The sequence below is a fragment of the Perna viridis genome, chromosome 9 (genome assembly GCF_037379345.1).
Source record: "Perna viridis isolate PV_CMFRI_1.1 ecotype Kerala chromosome 9, ASM3737934v1, whole genome shotgun sequence".
NCBI classification, from domain to species: domain Eukaryota; kingdom Metazoa; phylum Mollusca; class Bivalvia; order Mytilida; family Mytilidae; genus Perna; species Perna viridis.
Window position 1 is genome coordinate 30,054,962 of NC_142453.1, and position 10,645 is coordinate 30,065,606.

A 10,645-nucleotide genomic window follows, 5' to 3' on the forward strand; every position below is an offset into this window, starting at 1 on the left:
CTATTAAGGTACCCTTAAGTTTTAATTTTTGTATTTTTTCCCTATTTGAGTTAATGGGAGGGTGGCGTCTTGTAATTTACAGGAGTACTATAATAACAGGGCATTCGAATTTTTTTCTCTTCAGATGTTTTGTTGTGTCAGAAGGAATTATATACCTATGTATCATATATTGATTTGAGATATAACTATTTATCCCAATGTTCTTTCTTGCATTAACCAATAACAAAGTTGATATTTATGCATAAATTATTCATATCTGTATACATGCACAATGTATTATCTGTGATATTTATGTTTTAATTTATTGTCATGTATTACGTATGAAGTTTTACTGAATAAATTGTTTGAAATTAAAAAAAAAGGTTCCTCCAGGTCGAGGCCTTTCCATTGCACTCCGGTTAGGCTGAAGCCTGCGATTGCCTCAAATGTGGGCAACTCGGGTACGCAATTTTTTAGTGTGGGGGACTGCGTTCGCGCTATCCCCCGTCTATAATAACTTAAAGTAAAAACGCAGATTAAAGCCCTTAAATCACTTTTGGTATCTGTTATTTAAAGTCCGCCACGTATGTTTCAAAATTATATTAGAAAGCACGATCAAGGAATTTTTCTCCGCACTGTTAATGGAAGTAAGTTATAATTTTTCAATAAGTTATTTGATATTGCATGAAACAAGACATATATCCACCTTAAAAGTAAGCGGTGATGTCTTGGTTCATAATAATTTACTTAATAGTTCAAAACGAAGAAATAAATCACGGAAACTCCACGTTAGCATTGTTTTCCCACGGGCTGACCATGCATTTCTGTCGGTATTTAACCCCGAGCGATAGCGAGGGGTTAAATAAGGACGAAAATGGTCAGCCCGTGGGAAAACAATGCTAACGTGGAGTTTCCGTGATTTATTTCGATTCTAATGGGACTAGTTTCTCATAATTTTCAATAGACGCAGCCTACGTGTTGCGCGTAATGTATATTTATAAGAAATTAAAAGAACTGGGATTGATTGTTGTTGTTTATTGCCGTTTCGGCGACCATTGCCATATCACGGCAAGAACATTTAATGCAAGGAAAATATTAAAATTAAGATCAAAGTCTCTTCATAAAATAATGAAATTAAAACAAGCAGCTATTTACATATAAAAAGGTATATAAAAGGTGAACCTAAGATATAAAACACATACAGAAACATAAATTCGATAAAACATTTAAAATATTGAAAAACTAAGGAAGGTATCCAATTTAGATTTTATTAAATAAACCGATGTCCTGCAAGAAATCGATGATGTTTTCAGATGAAACGGTCTTGAACAAATCAAACATATTGGCGCAGTCAAAATAATTTTGCCTGGCAAAATCCACACAATCTAGAAGAACATGTTTGATAGAGAAAGGGCAATCACATGGGATACACTCAGGTGGAGGATCACCAACAAGCAAATGGCCATGTGTAAATCTAGAATGTCCAATGCGGCATCTAGTCATGACCACTTGCTCTTTGCGATTGCCCGACCCGGATTGATGAACGCCTAGATCGGGTTTTATGGAATTGAGTTTGTTGTGTTCAAGACCGTCCCAACGGTCCTGCCACATCTTTAAAATATATTTCCTTATTAAAGGTTTAAAATCGGTGTATGGCAAACTAACGTCCTTTATTATTTCATTTAATGCCTTTTTGGCAACCCTGTCTACAACTGAATTCCCCTGAATACCAACATGACTGGGTACCCAGAGAAAAACAATCTCTTTATCAAATTCCCGAAGTCGATGAATAAAATACAAAATTTGTAAAATAAGAGTGTTTTTCAGTTTGTGATTCTTAATTGCCAAAAGACAGCTCAAAGAGTCAGAACAAATAATAAACTGTGACAGATTAGATTGAGTAATCAATTTAAGTGCTAACAATATGGGTCGAGCTTCAGCTGTGAATATGGAAGCGCTCGATGGCAACCGTTCAGTTACAGTTCTGTCACCATGGACAGCAGCACATGCAACGCTATCGCCATCTTTTGAGCCATCTGTATACACCGTCGAAAAATCCGGATAATTTGCTTTAATTTCAGAAAATTTTTGTTGTAAAAATAAAGGATTGGTATCGGACTTTTTATATTCACGCAGATCAAAAATGAAAGAAGGATGTGGAAGCTCCCATGGAGGGCATTTCGAAGTAACAACAGGTGTCACTGCATTGGTCTCCAGATGAATTGCTTCCAAATGAGGTTTTATTCGAACTCCAAAAGGAGGGGTTTTGCTTTCATGTTTTCGATAAATGTCGACATAAATAGGATTAATGACACAGTCGTAGGCAGGGCTATCTGGGTAGGCCATAAGTTTACTTACATATTGAAGACCTAATTTCAAACGTCTGTCTCCAAGGGATGGTTCATTTGCCTCGGCATAAAGGCTCTCAATAGGAGAGGTTCTGAATGCACCAAGGCAAAGTCGCAACCCCTGGTGGTGAACAGCGTCTAAAATTTTAAGGTAAGATTTTTTGGCGGAACCATAAACAATAGATCCATAATCAAGTTTAGACCTAACCAAAGATCTATATAAATTTAATAAAATTGAGGTATCAGCACCCCAATCGGTACTGGACACCATTTTTAAAATATCTAGTGCCTTAAGACACCTAGATTTAAGTAATTTGATATGGGGAAGAAAAGAAAGTTTACTATCAAAAAGTAATCCAAAGAATTTTGTTTCTTCTACTATTTTGATTTTATTACCATAAAGAAAGAGATCTGGGTCCGGATGCAGCTTTCGCTTTCGACAAAAGTGCATACCAACAGTTTTAGATGTAGAAAACTTAAACCCATTCTTCAAAGCCCATTTCTCAATTCTTTTGAGGCAAAGTTGTAACTGCCTTTCAATATTACTCATATTTTGTCCCCTGTAGCAGATCAAAAAGTCGTCTACATACAAGGAACCGTCAATATTGTCCTTCAAAACTTGGGCTAAACTATTAATTTTAATACTGAAGAGAGTGACAGAAAGAATACTTCCCTGAGGAACACCCATTTCCTGTTCCTTCTCCTCAGAAAAAGTCGAATTTACCCTCACATTAAAATGACGATCTGACAAAAAGTTAGACAAGAACAGAGGAAGTCTTCCTTTCAACCCCATATCAAATATATCTTTTAAAATACCATATTTCCACGTCGTGTCATAGGCTTTTTCTAAATCGAAAAAGACCGACACAACATGTTCATTTTTAGCAAATGCATTTCTGATGAGCGTTTCAAACCGGACTAAATGGTCAAGAGTACTTCTGCCTTGCCCAAAACCACACTGAATATTAGTGAGTAAGTTGTGCTTCTCAAGGAACCACACAAGGCGATCATTGACCATTCGTTCCATTGTCTTGCAGACGCAGCTTGTCAATGCGATCGGGCGATAATTTGAAGGATCCGTATGATCCTTTCCTGGTTTTGGAATAGGGACAACTGAAGCCGTTTTCCAGATGGACGGAACGTTACCAGAAGTCCATATCTCGTTCATTAACGCAAGAAGTGTATGTAGAGATGGATCAGGAAGATGTTTCAAAAGTTGATAGTGAATATTATCTAGCCCACTAGCTGTATCGTGGGCTTTAGCCAGTGACGATTTTAGTTCCTCTCTAGAAAATTGAGAGTTGTAGGATTCAGCATTATTTGACTTGAAGTTTAATTCTGTCTTTTCCGCAGATGATTTAATTTTTTGAAAATCCGGTTTGTAGTTAGTTGAGGATGAATGTTTAGCGAATGTTTCAGCTAGCTTATTGGCGATATCTTTTTCGGTGGTTAGAGTGGTATTACCAACTTTAAGGTGTTTCACTGAAGAATTCGAATTTTTTCCTTTTACTTTTCTAATAAAATTCCATACTTTATTGAGGGGAGTGTGAGATTTAATACTAGAAACAAAATTTTTCCAAGAGGTTCGTCTGGCTTGTTTACATGTACGTCGAGCTTTTGCTCGAAATATTCGAGAGTTTGACAGATTTGCTGGTGTAGGATTTTTGTCAAACCGGCGATGGGCCTTGTTGCGTTCTTCGATCGCTTTGTCGCACTCATCAGTAAACCATGGTTTACTAGGCCTTTTTGGATTTGTCGAGGTTTTAGGTATTGTTTTATTAGCAATTGATGTCAGTCTTTCATTAAATAATAAAATGGGATCTTCAACATCCTTCATCGTTTCTAATCGTAATTCTTCAAGACAGTGGGCTTCGAATGAAGCCCAATCTGCTTTCTCAAGTTTAAAACGAGGTTGACGTTCCTCCGTTTTGGAGGATAAATGCTCCAAAATAATTGGAAAATGATCACTCCCGCACAAGTCATCATGAACTCGCCATGTAAACTCTGAAAGTACGAGAGGATCACAAATGCTTAAATCAATAGAAGAATACGATCCATTGCCTGAATGAAGGAACGTTGAAAATCCGTCATTAAATATGCACAAATCTTCTTGCTGAAGGAGCTCCTCAACTTTTTTACCTTTATCATTCGTATGATTACTTCCCAATAAAGGATTATGAGCATTAAAGTCACCCAAAATAATAAATGGTTTGGGCAACTGTTTAACCAAATCAACTAATTTATTTCTGCACAAAATTGAATTTGGGGGAATGTAAATGGAACAAACGGTTATGGTTTTATCAAGGGATAACCGAACGGCCACTGCTTGTAGATCGGTAGTTAAAGGAACTGAACTATGTATTACTCTGTCCCTAATAAAAATGGTAGATCCACCAGCAGCTCGTTCATTTGCCTCAGCAAATGTACTATACATTGTATATCCTTTTACGGAAATTTGATCCGTTTCTTTTAAATGAGTCTCCTGGAGACATAATGCAACTGGTAAAATAGACTGAACAAGAAGAGTTAATTCCAAAATATTAGCCTTTAAACCTCGACAATTCTATTGAAGTAATTTGGCCATTTTTATGGGTGACGAATGGGGAATATTTTCTCTGACTTGGATCCGCGACCACGACTCGATGACCTTCTAGTACGAGTGCCACCATTAAGGTCAATTCGAATTGACTGAGCGCGCTGCTCCTTGTATTTTTTCATGGCAACAGGATCTGTTTGGTCAATCTGATCAAGGTCGGGACCCAGCCAGTTTTCACCTGGACTAAGTCCATGATCTGTTGTTTCCATGTCAGACTCGGAATCCGAGTCCGACACCACAGGCGACACAATCTGTTGCCTAGACTTGGATTTCTCCAAGTCCTCCACACGGAAATTCCCCAACTTTTTTGGGGGTTGGACATTCTTCTGTTGAGATTTGGAAGACGATGACTGTTGTGATGATGGAGATGATTTTGAAGATGATCCGGAATTTTGGGATGACTGAGTCTGGGAACATTGGTGAGATTTCTTAGCTCTGGCCTTTTTAATTTCCTCTAAACATTTTTTGGATGGTTTCATTATTTTGGTGGATACCTCAGTGGGCAGTTTGGCAAGACCATTGATATCCTCTTTCCAACTCATGATCGTCTGCACCTCAACAGTCGAGGACAGACAAGTACGCTTTGCAACACTAGCATAAGATGTTTTGCCAGATGCAAGAAAATTGTTGGAAAGGGACCACTTCTGGCGAGCTTCACTATATGAAATTTTGTTTTCAGTTTTTATCTTTAAAATATCTTTTTCTTTCTTATAAAGAGGGCAATCTTTCGATGATGACGTGAGCTTCCTCACAGTTTCTGCATTTCAGATCTTTTTTGCAGTCGATTCCCTCGTGTCCTTCTTCAGAGCATCGGAAACAAAACAGTTTTCCTCTACACTGGCCCTTTCCATGCCCAAACTTCTGGCATTTAAAACACCGAAGTGGGTTAGGAATATACAGACTGACAGCTGTCCTGTATGGACCAATGTAGACATGAGATGGCACTGAAGTGGAACTAAATGTTAACAGGATTGTTCTCATTGGTGTGGTTGCATCTGCACGTCGAGAAGTAAACCTTTTCACTGACTTAACGCCTTGTGATTTCAGTTCCTCACAGATCTCTTCATCAGTCAAGGCGTCGAGGTCTCGACCTCGGTATTTAAGGACACCCTGTGACTGATTTAGTGACTTGTGTGCAGATGAAACCACATCAAGGCCACCAATCCTGGTTAATTTTAACAAATTTGATGATTGGCCAGGTCTGAGGCATTCAATTAAAATTCCTGATCTTATTTTCCTTGTATCTTTAACATCACTAGCTACACCCTTGATTGTTTTCTGTATTAAAAAAGGAGAAAGGTCATTAACATTTTTGTCTTTATCTTTTGCAGAAATTACAATAAATCTTGGCCAGTTTTTATCACTTTCGTCAGAAGAATTGCAGACATCACTTTTTCGTTTTTTTTGAATAAGAAACATTGGACTCTCCGTTGTTTTTTGTCGCCATGTTAAGTTTTTATAAGTTTCATCGTCTCTGTTCCCCACCCGCCACCGAGTGCCAACACGGGCGATGCTAGGACTCTACGGATTTCCAGCAGATAGCATCAGGGATTCCAGAGACGGCATACTCGAACAGAGCATATCTATCAATGGCGCATAGACAGCGTACTACTCGATTGACCCATGAGCCACCGCCTTCTTCATTTGCCATTTGTAAGCTTTTGAAAATCTTAGAAACATTGGATTTAACAAAATGCCATCAGTAAAGCAGGTGGACAAATGAAGGGCATGGCGTGACCAGCCGATTGATCGAACCGGGTCCATCCGATCTCCCGTATAGATGACCTAAGAGCCGAGTGGCATATACAGCCGTATCCTCGATCATCCAGCCATCGATGACACGGGGGTTACGTCACGACTGGAGTCTAGATACGACCTTCATCCACTAGGACCTCCTCGCCCACCAATAACTCACGGGTTGCAACTCACGGCAAACAAGTAGGTGAACCCACTTTTTATTTTAAACACCGGGCTCACGGTCGATATTCGGATCGCTTTAGTCTGGCCTCTAACCTTTGACCTTTCCAGCATGGGTAACCCTACCAGGAGAAAAAACTCCAGCTGGCATAGCTCTTAGGATCACTGAGGCACGCAAGCCCCCCTACCACGACAAGGATAGCGATCCACAGGGGGGAAAAGAACTGGGACCTTTCTTGCGAGCTTTTAGATGTAGTTCGGCGGAATGAAGAAATGGGGGGGGGGGAACGAAGAAGAAAAACCAAGCAGTTTTATATTCATATGCAAATACCATGATTGAAAACGTACGAAATACGTTTGAACAGAGTTACTTAGCATCGTTTTCAAACTCGAAGTTCAATGCTGCCGGATATTCCGTTATTTGTGAAATATGAATCATACTTATAGAAAAATTATTGTAGTACAATTTTTAGGTGATTTTCAAGAAATTTAAACAAAAGTTTGGACAATTTTGCAAAGAAATAGTTAAGAAAGAACCGACAGAAAATTAAAGTTTTCCTGAAAGGTGTCTGTGTAGCACCAGTGTTACAGCATACTTACCTGGTACAGAGGAAACCGTGATCACAAAGGCGGTTCCTCCAGGTCGAGGCCTTTCCATTGCATTCCGGTTAGGCTGAAGCCTGCGATTGCCCCAAATGTGGGCAACTCGGGTACGCAATTTTTTAGTGTGGGGGACTGCGTTCGCGCTATCCCCCGTCTATAATAACTTAAAGTAAAAACGCAAATTAAAGCCCTTAAATCACTTTTGGTATCTGTTATTTAAAGTCCGCCACGTATGTTTCAAAATTATATTAGAAAGCACGATCAAGGAATTTTTCTCCGCACTGTTAATGGAAGTAAGTTATAATTTTTCAATAAGTTATTTGATATTGCATGAAACAAGACATATATCCACCTTAAAAGTAAGCGGTGATGTCTTGGTTCATAATAATTTACTTAATAGTTCAAAACGAAGAAATAAATCAAGGAAACTCCACGTTAGCATTGTTTTCCCACGGGCTGACCATTTTCGTCCTTATTTAACCCCTCGCTATCGCTCGGGATTAAATAACGACAGAAATGCATGGTGTCTGTGTAGCACCAGGGTCACAGCATACTTACCTGGTACACAGGATACCGTGATCACAAAGGCGGTTCCTCTAGAATCACAATGGAGTATTTGGATGCTGACGCAGTTAGTAAAACACTTAAGGTCAATTTTGGGAAAGAGGGGTTTAATACCAGAGGCCAAGTACTTGAGGCGCTGAAAATAACCATTGATCCTTCATTGATTACAGCCATTTATAAAAGCGATGAGGTTGGAGACTGGTATCTTGGACTGAGTTCCACTGATACCGTTGATGCTTTGGGCACGGGACAAACTTCTGAGGCTCCAGGTGGAAGTCTATACCATTCGAGCGTTTAGATAAGAGACAAGTTGCCATTATAATACACTGGTATCCTCTACATATAAAGACTTGTTATGTGGACAATTTTCTACAAAATTATGGAAAAATCATTAAGAAAGATTGATTGATTGATTGTTGGGGTTTAACGTCCGAGCAGCAATATTTCAGCTATATTCAGACGATGAACATGAAACGTATGATAAAATGAACATGAAATGATGATGAAATGAAAAACGGGATGGGACAGAAGGACAGTAGGGTCGACAAATTTGGATTGCCAGGTTTTCCGTATTATAGCCTGACAACCCCAGCATGTAACACGCCAGGGGTACCCCATTCCACCACCTGGGGCACACATCCCATTTGCTCTGTGAGCAGAGCGCCTAGCCCCCGGCTAGGTTTCTGAGCACTATTTAGTCGCCTTATACGACAAGCTTAGCGCTGCTGCAGGCCTATTCTTTAAACACCCGGACCTGTACGGGGCGCTATTTACATATAACAAGGTACATAAAAGGTGAACCTAAGACATAAAATACATATAGAAACATAACTTCGATAAAACATTTATGTTTGTTTGTTGGGGTTTAACGTCCGAGCAGCAATATTTCAGCTATATTCAGACAATGAACATGAAATGGATGATAAAATGAACATGAAATGAAAAAAAAAGAATGGGTCACAAGGATAATAGGGTCGACAAATTTTGATTGCCACTGGAAAAGGGGGGATGGGTATGGTCGGGCAATTCAGCCTCCTGTGGCGAAGCGCAAAGGTTCCTACTCCTATCGAATACCACAGCAGGGTTCTTTAACGTGCGAGGAACGTGGCATCTTTCCCAACACGGTGCACCACTATGGTTTGCGGTCAGGTTTTCCGTATTATAGCCTGACAACCCCAGCATGTAACACGCCAGAGGTACCCCATTCCACCACCTGGGGCACACATTCCAGTTGCTCTGTGGGCAGAGCGCCTAGCCCCCGGCTAGGTTTCTGAGCACTATTTAGTCGCCTTTTACGACAAGCTTAGCGCTACTGCAGGCCTATTCTTTTAACACCCGGACCTGCACGGGGTGATAAAACATTTAAAATATTGAAAAATCAAGGAAGGTATCTAATTTAGATTTTATTAAATAAAGCGATGTCCCGCAAGAAATCGATAATGGTTTTAGATGAAACGGTCTTGAACAAATCAAACATATTGGCGCATTCAAAATAATTTTGCCTGGTGTTGGCAAAATCCACACAATCTAGAAGAACATGTTTGATAGAGAAAGGGCAATCACATGGGATACACTCAGGTTTTTGTTTGTTGGGGTTTAACGTCCGAGCAGCAATATTCAGACAATGAACATGAAATGAAAAAAAAAGGATGGGTCACAAGGATAATAGGGTCGACAAATTTTGATTCCCACTGGAAAAAGGGGGATGGGTAACGTCGGGCAATTTAGCCTCCTGTGGCGGAGCACAAAGGTTCCTACTCCTATCGAATACCACAGCAGGGTTCTTTAACGTGCGAGGAACGTGGCATCTTTCCCAACACGGTGCACCACTATGGTTTGCGGTCAGGTTTTCCGTATTATAGCCTGACAACCCCAGCATGTAACACGCCAGAGGTACCCCATTCCACCACCTGGGGCACACATCCCAGTTGCTCTGTGGGCAGAGCGCCCTAGCCCCCAGCTAGGGTTCTGAGCACTATTTAGTCGCCTTGTACGACAAGCTTAGCGCTGCTGCAGGCCTATTCTTTTAACACCCGGACCTGCACGGGGTGGAAGCTCCCATGGAGGGCATTTCGAAGTAATAACGAGTGTCACTGCATTGGTCTCCAGATGAATTGCTTCCAAATGAGGTTTTATTCGAATTCCAAAAGGAGGGGATTTGCTTTCATGTTTTCGATAAATGTCGACATAAATAGGATTAATGACACAGTCGTAGGTAGGGCTATCTGTTTGTTTGGGGTTTAACGTCCGAGCAGCAATATTTCAGCTATATTCAGATTGATTGATTGATTATTGCTGTTTATTGCCGTTTCGGCGACCAGGGCCATATCACGGCAAGAACATTTAATGCAAGGAAAATATTAAAATTAAGATCTAGTCTCTTCATAAAATAATGAAATTAAAAAGCAGCTATTTACATATAAAAAGGTACATAAAAGGTGAACCTAAGACATAAAATACATATAAAAACATAAATTCGATAAACATTTAAAATATTGAAAAATTAAGGAAGGTATCCAATTTAGATTTTATTAAATAAACTGATGTCCCGCAAGAAATCGATGATGTTTTCAGATGAAATGGTCTTGAACAAATCAAACATATTGGCGCAGTCAAAATAATTTTGCCTGGTGTTGGC

At 39.7% G+C, this 10,645-nt stretch overlaps 2 non-coding genes across 2 annotated transcripts; both read left to right on the forward strand.

Annotated features, from left to right (window-relative positions):
• The first annotated feature begins 314 nt into the window (after nucleotides 1–314).
• On the forward strand, nucleotides 315–486 carry LOC148607735 (U1 spliceosomal RNA). Its single transcript, XR_015915718.1, has one exon. It is a non-coding gene; the product is annotated as a U1 spliceosomal RNA (small nuclear RNA).
• Nucleotides 487–7,432: 6,946 nt separating this feature from the next.
• Nucleotides 7,433–7,596, forward strand: LOC148607736 (U1 spliceosomal RNA). Its single transcript, XR_015915713.1, has one exon. It is a non-coding gene; the product is annotated as a U1 spliceosomal RNA (small nuclear RNA).
• Nucleotides 7,597–10,645: the final 3,049 nt, after the last annotated feature.